At 36.1% G+C, this 10,384-nt stretch overlaps 1 protein-coding gene across 1 annotated transcript in view; it reads right to left on the bottom strand.

Moving 5' to 3' along the window:
• Positions 1–10,384, bottom strand: part of ENTHD1 (ENTH domain containing 1) — a 110,442-nt gene that overhangs the window by 82,581 nt on the left and 17,477 nt on the right. The gene's annotated exons all lie outside the window — the stretch shown is intronic.

Genomic DNA, 10,384 nt, shown 5'->3' with positions numbered 1-10,384 from the left:
CCCGTGTCCCCTGCATCGGCAGGCGGACTCTCAACCACTGCGCCACCAGGGAAGCCCCTTAAAGGTAATTTTAAAAGAAAAAAAATAAATAACTGGTGGCCAAGAAAAGAAACAAAATCTAGGACATCCCCTCTCTCCCAAAGGTGACACCGATGAGTTGACAAGATTCTGAGATTTCTCATCAATATTCTCATATCTGGAAAAAAAAGGGAACTGAATGGACAACATTATTTTCCCTCCTTATGACTGAAAAGAGGTGGAAACAGCTAAAGAAAAAAAGTAGGTGTAACAGAGTTAGTAAATAAAGATGCTGACACTTATATGAAAGTGAAAGCCATAGTTTCACACTGAACTGGGTGAAGGATCTGAAGTTGAGGGTATCTCCCCACCTGATGGGAATGGGGCACATTTCCCAACTTGATAGAATGAGCAGGATCTTGTACAAAAGACTCGGAAGTCCCGTATTCTAAACAAGGTTGCATATGGCCTAATGAAGGCCCCCATTCCTCCTTGCTCCAGAAAAGTGGATAAAATAAATAGCCCACAAACTGCAACTTGGTGGAGAAAACAAACTGGTCTCAGATATGGTACAAAGAGTCAAGAAATCACACCTGAGCAAATAACCAACAAAGTCTATTGTGCTATACAGTACCTCTATTAACCCATTTACTTCTTACAAGAACTCTGTAATAGGAGCTGTATTATCCCCATTTTACAGAAGATGAAATTGCATCATGAAGTTTTAAGTAGCATGTCCAAGGTCATACAATCCACACAATCTGAATCAGGATTCCAATCCAGGCAGTAGGGCTCCAGAACCTGAGTGCTTAACCAGGATTCTCTATTGCTTTCAAAACAGTGCCTAGCCAGAGCTGCCTGAGCATCAGCAGATGTAAAGAAATGACCTGGCAACTAAACAAATACATTCCAGTAGAAAAAAAGACAAGAGACGAGGAGGAAGAGAGCGAGAGATGGTATGCAAAAAAAAAAAGATTCCAAATGTAGAAGAAAATGTAGCACAAGGAACAGAAGGAAATTCCTCACAATATGGCATTAGATGGTTTTTGAAATTATTGTAAATTGTGTTTTCATATATTTCATTTTATAATTGTTTGTTGCTACTATATAACATCACAGCGTTAAGCATTAAAAAAAATTGTTTCCTGGCCTTACATATTTCCTCTCTTTTAGGAAATGCTTTCCATATCTCCTTCCTATTTTTCAAATGGGCTGTTCTTGGTTTTTTTTTTTTTTTTTTTTTTTTTTTGCGGTATGCGGGCCTCTCACTGTTGTGGCCTCTCCCGTTGCGGAGCACAGGCTCCGGACGCGCAGGCTCAGCGGCCATGGTTCACGGGCCCAGCCGCTCTGCGGCATGTGGGATCTTCCCAGACCAGGGCACGAACCCACGTCCCCTCCATCGGCAGGCGGACTCTCAACCACTGCGTCACCAGGGAAGCCCTGTTCTTCTTGTTTTATAGGACTTCTTTATATATTCTGGAAACTAATCCTTGTCAGTTATACGTGTCAGAAAATTTTCTCCTAGTTTGTGACTATCTTTTTCACTTTTTTATATGGTGTTTTTTGATGAGGAGAAAATTCTTAAATTTAATAGTTTTATTAGTTTTCTATTGCTGCCAAAAATTACCACAAACTTAGTGGCTCAAAACAACACCTATTTATTATGTCACAGTTCTGTAGGTCAGAAGCCCAGGCAGGCTTGACTGGGTTCTCTGCTTTGAGTCTCACAAGGCCAAAATCAACGTGTCAGCCAAGCTGGACTTTCATCTGGAGACTCAGGGGAAGAAAACACTTCCAGGAGCATTCAGGTAGTCGGCAGAATTCAGTTTTTCATGGTTGTAGGACTGAGGTTCCCACTTCCTTGCTGGGTGGCAACGAGGGATCACTCTCAGCTTCTAGAAACCATTTACATTCCTCATCACTACATCTTCAAGCCAGTAAGGGTGTATCAAATCCTTCTCACTCTTGGAATCTCTCTGACTTCTTCTAACACCAGCTAGAGAAAACTCTGCCTTTAAAGGGTTCATGTGGTTACATTAAGTCCACCTGGATACTCCCTTTTTGACATATAATGTAACATAATCATGGGAGTGATAATTCATCATACTTCACAGGTTATGCTCACATTCAAAGGGGAAGGCATTATATAAAGGTGAGGGTCATTGGGGTTTATTCACAGAATTCTGCCTACCACAATAGTCAGTTATAAATACTTTTTTTAAAATAGTTTGATCAATTTTGGTTATGTTTAAGAAATTCTTCCCTATCCCAATGTGAAAAAGATATTCTCCTATATTTTCTTCTAACATTTTGAAGTTTTATTTTTTCACTTTTAAGTTCTTAATTCCTCCAGGATTTGTTCTTGTGCATGATATGAGGTAGAGACCTAACTTCATTTTTTTAAATATGGATAAATAATTTTCCTGGTATTATTTATTAAGCAGTTCATCCTTTCCCCACCAATGTGAAACGCCACCTCTGTCATACACTAAGATGACATAGTTGCCCAAGTCTGTTTTCAGGGCTCTATAATTTGTTCCATTGGCCATGCACCCATCGCTGCATCAATACCACGCTACCATGATTACTGTTGCTTTATTCTTGTCATCTAGAAAGGCAAGCTCTCCACCTTATTCTTCTTCAGGAACATTTTGGATATGCTTGAGCTTCTGATTCTTTCAGATAAATTTTTGGAATCAGCTGATCAAATTCAATTTTTGAATCCTTTGGGACTTTGATTGTAAATGCACCGAATCAGTGATTCTCAACTGGGGGCAACTTTGGCCCCCAGGGGACATTTGACAATGTCTGCAGACACTTCTGGTTCTCACAAAAGGAAGGGATGTGTGCTAATAGCATCTAGTGGGTAGAGGCCAGAGATAATGCTGAACATCCTACATTGCACAGGACAGTCCCCATATCAAAGAATTATCTGACGTAAAATGTCAATAGTACCAAGCTTGAGAAACCCTCCACTAAATTTATGCAATTTGGAGACAACTGATACTTAATATTTTTGAGTATTTCAATAAACAATTTATTTTGACCTTACAGCCAGCCATTTTGCTAAAACTCTCTTATTATTTCTAATATGTCTGTAGATCTTTTCAAGTTTTCTATATGAAAATCTTTTCATCTGCAAATAAATTTATTTCTTCCATTTCAATACTTATGTTTTAAATTTCACTTACTTGTTTTATTGTCATGGCTAGAACCTCCAGTATAAAACTGAACAGAAGGAGAATGGGAACTTTTTCTTCTACCTGATTCTAAATAGAATACCTCCACATTCAAATGTATGGAAATTTTTTATTTATGTTTTTAATACTCAAACTAAATTGCATTTTTGCTAGAAAAAGTGCTCTGCGTGATACAGATTCTTTGAAATGTTAAGACTTTCTTTATAACATATAATCAATTATAAAATCCATACTTTAAAAAATGTTTTATTTACTTGACCTATGAAAAATTGAGAGATTTTAAAATCATCTACTATAATGGTAGATGTTTCCATTTCTTCCTGTAGTTCTACCAATTTTTGCTTTATATACTTTGAAGTTATTTTATTGGTTATATTCACATTTAGAAATGTTATGTCTTCCTAGGAATTAAACCTTTTATCATTCTCATTAATAATGCTCTTGGCTTTAAATTCTACTTTGTCTGATACTAATGTAGCTATACTAGCTTCCTTAGAATAATGCCTGGTTTATCTTTTTCCCACCCATTTGCTTTCAACCTTTATGTGAACTTATGGTTGCAGCATATATATATATGGATTTATTTTCCCCCAATTTGATAATCTCTGCCTTTTAACAGATGAATTTAACCCACTGACATTTATTGTGATTATTAATATATTTGGACTAATTTCTACCATTTTACTTTCTTATTTCCATTTGCCCCACTTTATCTACGCTTCTTACCCTTTATAAAATTAAAAAATATTTTTCATTCCATTTTTTTCTTGCTACTTTGGAATTTACACACTCTACTTCTCTTCTTTTAGCATTTACCCTTGAAAGTTTATCATGCACGTTTACTTTTAAATGTTTAACATCAAATAATATTTTACCCATCTCTCAAAATATACAAGGAACTTAGAATACTATAATTCTGTAGACCCACTCCCATGGTTACCCACTATTTTAGTTGTCTTTTTTTTAAACTCGAAAGTTAGACATTATTATTTTACACAGAAAGTGTTTATTTTATTTTATATACATGTTGACTATTTGTTAATCACACCTCCTTACATCTCCAACCACTCTTCTGGAATAATTTTCCTTCTCTTTGAAGTATATTCTTTAATTATAGGTCTCATGGTGGTAAACTCTCAGTTTTTGTACTTATCTGAGAATGACTATTTCACCCTCAGCCTTGAATGATAGTTTTGCTGAGTACACAAATATAGGCTGTTATTTTCTCTCTGCACTGTGAATATATTGTATCACTGTCCTTTGGCCTCCATTGTAATGGATGAGAAGAGTTTACTTTTACTGGCATGGTAATTGTCATTCCTCTGTAGATGTATCCTCTATGTCTAAATATTGCTTTCATATTTTCTATTTACATTGGATATATCCTCTAGTTCACTAAATTAAGTTTTTTATTTTGATGGTATTTCTCATTTCTGTAAGTACCCATTTTTCAGATTCATACATTCATTCTTAATAATCTGTTTTGTTTTTTGAAGTAAAACAGTTTTAATTCTTAGAGTTTAGTTCAGCCCAAGAACCCAGGCTGTGAGAGACATAACTGACACTTGAATAATTGGATTAATTTAAAAAAGTACAAGTCTGGTTTTGACAGTTGTGCTTTTGTATATTTCTTTTTTAAAGATTTTATTTTTTAGAACAGTTTTAGGTTTAGAACAAAATTGAGAGGGAGGTACAGAGATTTCCCATATACCTCCTGCTCCACACATGGATAGCCTCCCCCATTATCAACTCTGTGATTACATCCTTTATTTATTTAAATATTTAAATACATAGTTCTTCTACATTATATATTCAACCTTTCTAATATCTACAGTCTGTGGGGGACTAGATATGTTCTTTGCTAATTACTTTCTCCTGTGTTTGGTGAAACAGATTGTGAGCTCATTGCCTGACTTTAATTGGTGGGAATCCTATGGACCTAACTTGTGAATTGAACACGTTTTCTTCTTGCAGAGAGAACTACCCAGAATCAATTCAGCCCCCTCTTGAGGGTCTGGGTTCAGCACAGTAATCCCATGCTTTCCTTCCCAATGCTAAAGGCAGGCCCCAAATTCATTTTCTTAACTACTAATAACTGCCCTTAAGCAACTCAACCTCTACAGTCACCTGCAGTGTCCCACAGGCACCAGCTCCAAGTCACTTTCACCTGAGCTCACATGTCCTGTTCTTATTTCATTTACTTACTTAATTAATTAAAAATTTTAGAAGGAGAGATCCTGAGGGACTTCCCATACCTCTGGTGAGGCCAGAAATGTCTCAGTGTATCATTTCTAGTCTTTGATTGTTGTGCAATAAATGAGTTTCTTGGAGCTCCTAGTAAGTGTTATTGCCAGAAGTAGACCTGAAATATTTTTAGTGAAACTTAGCATCTAGTACAATTCCATTTTTATAAAAACAATTTCTTTCTAGTTATTCATCTTTATACTTATATGTATGAATGGATAGAAAGATGCCTAGAATTTATGTTCATCTGATATTAATTATGGCTATTTCTCAGTGATGGGATTGGAAGTGACTAATTCTTTACAATAGGCCTGTATTTTTGTTTTTTTACAAGAGGGATTTTTCTGAAACAAAAACAAAAGAAGAAAAATAAGCAGACTAGAAGCAAATATTCTAAGATGTTAACAGCAGTTGGTTTAGGGTGGGTAGGGGTATAAGTTATTATTATTTTCTTTTTTATACATTTGTTTTTAAATTAAAAAAAAATCACTGCTTGAACCTTCACCAATGTAAATGTTTTAGTAGCAACCACCATTTGTACCATAAGCCCTGCCACTGAGACTGTGATAAGGCAACCAAGTACAACTCTACATCAAGTCTCTAAGTACAAAGTTCACTGTGGGAAGTAATATCAACACTGTTTTGCTTATAAAAGTATGACAACTGATTAGCAGCTGTGTGATACTTCTCCAGTAAGATGGTGATCTTGACACATGTTATTCTGGTAGGATGGTAACAACTCAAGCCTGACTGGGTTCAAGAACGAAGGGAAAAAAGAGAAATTGAGCATAGCAGGGTTTTTTTGAGAGTTGAGATGTAAAGGGGCACAGAGAAATGGGGTAATAATTGGAGGGGAATATGGGGTCAAGAGAAGGTTTTGTTTTAAGGTGGAGGATCATATACATGTGCTTGATTAAAGGACATTATGGATTATATGATCTAGTTTTAGCTGAAATAATCTTCACTGATGGACAAGTGGTTTAGAGATTCACATAGTGAAATGGTGCCGGATTGAAAATAATGCCAAAATGCAACAGCAGTGAACAAGAAAACGGCAGAGTCTACACTTCCAGCCACAGTAGAAGCTGTTGATCAGTCACATCATGGGGTTCACAATAAGGGAAAGCTAAGCGGATATGAAAAGAGGTCAACCCTGTCCTCCAATCAGTAATATTAAAGAGACTAATTGAAATACAGGTTTCTATCTCATATCATTATTGAACCTCTCCCATGTGTTTATTGTGTACATTGCTCTCTGTGAGGTATCCTTTCCAACTAATATGATATTAAAATCAATGAAAAAGTTTAAAAAAAAATATGACAACTACTTTGAAGTTTAACTTTTGGTCCAACAGGAATCATATACCATTTTTAGGGAAATACTTCCATGATGTAGAATGTTATTACATTTACCATAGGCCAGAGTAATCCTTCTCTAATACAGGTAAAGTTCCACTGCAAAGAATAATGCCAGTAAAGAGCTCTTTATGGAAGATTGGATGATCCACAGAGGTCATGCTTTGCTGGTCTAGTTGTAAGCAATGTCTCTGGTGATAGTTTTTATAATTATTACCTCTAAGGAAAGGACCTAAGTCTGATGCTTACAGCTCAGAGAAGCTGAGTTACCACTGTGCTTTATATAGCTTTCTGCCTTACCAATCAAGCTGCAATTATCCTTCAGCTCATCTCTTCCTTCGAACAACAAAATCATTTAAACAAAAACTACCCAAGCTATCTACCAGAATTAATTAACATGCGGGAAACATCCAGGAACAGGTAAAAAGAAGTAGAAGTCGTGATGTGTGTATAATACACACACACTTCTCTAAAGTACCTTTTTTTCTCTTGCTAATTCACCACAAAGAAGTGAGGCACAGCTGTTTCAGCTCTGGATCCTAAAGCCAGGGTATCAGATTTCTAGCAATGCATTCAATTTTACATTTCATTATAACTAAATTATTTAGAGGAGTCTTTAAATTCCTTCTGATGGAAATTTACCTGTATGATACCATCACTTGCCTCCATTTTCTCTAACTCAAATGTTAGAGTCATTTTCAATTTCTCCCTTTCTTCTCCAATACATCATCTACCTACCCATTTCCTTTCTAAATTCTGTCTTTAAACATTACCTTTCCCTCATTTCCATAACCCTAGATCAGGTCCTGGATGCCTGGATTGAAATAACTGTCTCTTATAAAGCTTCCCTCCAATTTGTATCTCCTTCATATCTACACAAAGCGGCAAGAATTATCTCCCACCAACAGCTGTTTTCAGTAATAAGAAAGCTAAGTTCTGTGACTAAGCTAAACATCCCTTCTGTTCTCCAAGGCCTACACGGATCCTAGCTTCAAGTCATATCAAATTGAAATTTCCAAATACTGTTCATTATGTCCTTTATAAACTGTGCTGAGTACTCTCAACTATCTGCTCACATTTTTCTACATATTAAAATTTATATTCTCTATGCCTTTTAATCTGACAACCATATATTACCACGATTAATTCATTTCTTGTATTCTTTCCCACTATGGTAGGGACTATTTGTTGTCTCCTATATTTATTCTCTCCTTCTTCCTTAACAATAGATTTTCTTTCATCTGGGCACATGTTGGTTCGTATAAAGACTACATTTCTCAGCCTCTCTTAAAGCTAGGAGCGTCCATGTAACTAAGTGCTAAACAGTAGCATGTAAGCCAAAATGTCACGGGCAACTTCCATTAATGTCCTTAAAGGGAAGGGGCATTCATATTTTCAACCCCTCCTCCTTCCTACTGGCTAGAAGGCAGATGTGATGGCTGGAGTCAAGCAGCCACCTTCCACCTAAAGTGGAAGTTACATGCTGAGTTTGGTGGAGCAACAAGACAGAAAGAGCCCTAACATCACAGAGAGCCATATCAATCCTAGAATACCTAGTTCTGGATTACTTTAGAAGAGCGAAATTCCTATTATGTTTACACCACTACCAATTTTGTGGCCTAATACTGTCACTTGTGGGTGCACCTAATTTTAACTGATCTACCCACCTCCAAATTTTCATTTGCTACTTCTCCTAACCCATTAATAATGCCCCCCTAGTAAATTTCCTTATTTTCCCCTCACCCAAACAAACTGTCAGTTTTCTTTCTTCTTTTAAAATACAGTTTCAGATTCAAATGCCTACATGGATATGGTTAGTACTGCCAAGCTTACTTACTCTAATTTCTCTTTTTTGAACACAAACACGTACATCTATATGTCTACTATGTATGTGTACTATACACAGTAATGGATAAATGAAATTTTAAAATAATGTAACAGATTTTTAACAAACTTACTACAGTTTTATATCCAAACATTCACTACTCACTTTAAATCTTACTACAGATGCACTTCAACGATGCTGTCACTCACCAAAACTCTTTTTGAACACCGTTTTTTGAAACAGACTGAAAGCCCATCACTAGATATAACCTCTGTGAGAGCAGAAATACACCCAGTTTGATTACCAGGCCTAGAACAGTGTCTGGCATATAGTAAGTAGGTACTCAGTACGTGTTTGTGGTATGAAAAAAAATTAGTTGTAGCAAAACTTCTTCATTTGCAAGTAGACTGACTTTTTTTTAAATAGTCAAAAGATATTCAGAGCTCAGCCTAGTGAATAAGAAGCTGTTATCAAGCGGGGAAATACCATTTGGGGTTTTTTAAAAGCAGTGACTATAAAGCAATAAGCTAGATTTTCTTATATGGATCATAATAATGGCTCAGAGTTGAGCTACTTCTGTAGCAATTTAGGGACTCATTTCCTAAGCTTACAGTGAAGTGAGCCAAGCTTGCTCCCGTTTCAGAGCGTCTGCACCTGCTGTTCCCTCTGCCGGAACACCCCAGATATACCTGGATTGTTCCCTCACTTCACAGAAGTCTCTGTTTAAATATCTGCCTCCTCCAAAAGGCCTTCCCTCCCTACCTGACCTAAAATAAAGCATCCCTGTCACTCTCTGTCCTGTCACAGCTTTCCTTCTCTTTATAGGACTTGACACTATCTGACATAATATTTTATATCTATTTTGTTTATGTGTGTTTAATATCCATCTCTGTCACTGGAATATTTGCTCCATGATGAAAGGGACTTTGTTTTACTCACTGCTATAACTCCAAATTTCTGCTAGATATCCAAATTTCAAATTATAAATTTAATAAATATGTTTATAATGAAAGAAAAGAAGAGGAAAAGAAATGGAGGAAGGAAGAACAAGAAAGGTAACAGAGAAGTAGCAAAAGAGGTGAAGAAACTCTAGATGAGTCATAATTGGTTATTTTACTGTTACTTTTTTCTATTATCAGTTTGAATTTAAGGCTTCTATGAGAAAATTTCAGAATGTGTCTCTTTCGAGATTTATTTCAAAGTACTGGGTACCCTAAAGAAAAAGGTTCCACGACTTTCAGAAGCATTTGGTTGGTATTTACTATCGTAATTACAATGCCCACATCTTTTACTATCTTTCAACTGCCCCAGTCCACACAAGTACAAATTGAGTGAACATTTGAGAACTCCTGACTTACAGTAGTACTTTAATGATTTTTAGCAGGATGGGTTTGTGTTGGTATTACTATTAACATTTTTAAATTTCAATATTTAACTGACACTTGGAATATCTCTCTTTCAAGATGTTGCTTAATAGAATTACATGATAAAGCTGGGAGGCAGGCCTTTGAAAATGCTTTTAACTCTACGTTACTCCTACTATGCCCCTCACTTACGGCACAAAGTGTAGTTCCTTTCAAGGGACAGCTACGTAAGTCACATATCATTAATGTTTTTGCTTCCTCAAACTGTCCATTCTTTACACACAATTTAATAACAGGGTTTGTACTAGAGAAGTTAGAGCAAAATGACTTTCCTTTATGTTTTACCAACTTCAGTAGAAAAGATAACTGCATTTTCC

The sequence above is a fragment of the Lipotes vexillifer genome, unplaced genomic scaffold, assembly GCF_000442215.2.
Source record: "Lipotes vexillifer unplaced genomic scaffold, Lipotes_vexillifer_v1.1 scaffold382, whole genome shotgun sequence".
Classification (NCBI taxonomy): domain Eukaryota; kingdom Metazoa; phylum Chordata; class Mammalia; order Artiodactyla; family Lipotidae; genus Lipotes; species Lipotes vexillifer.
Note: the sequence above shows the minus strand (reverse complement) of the source record. Positions and strands in the feature narration are given on the sequence as shown.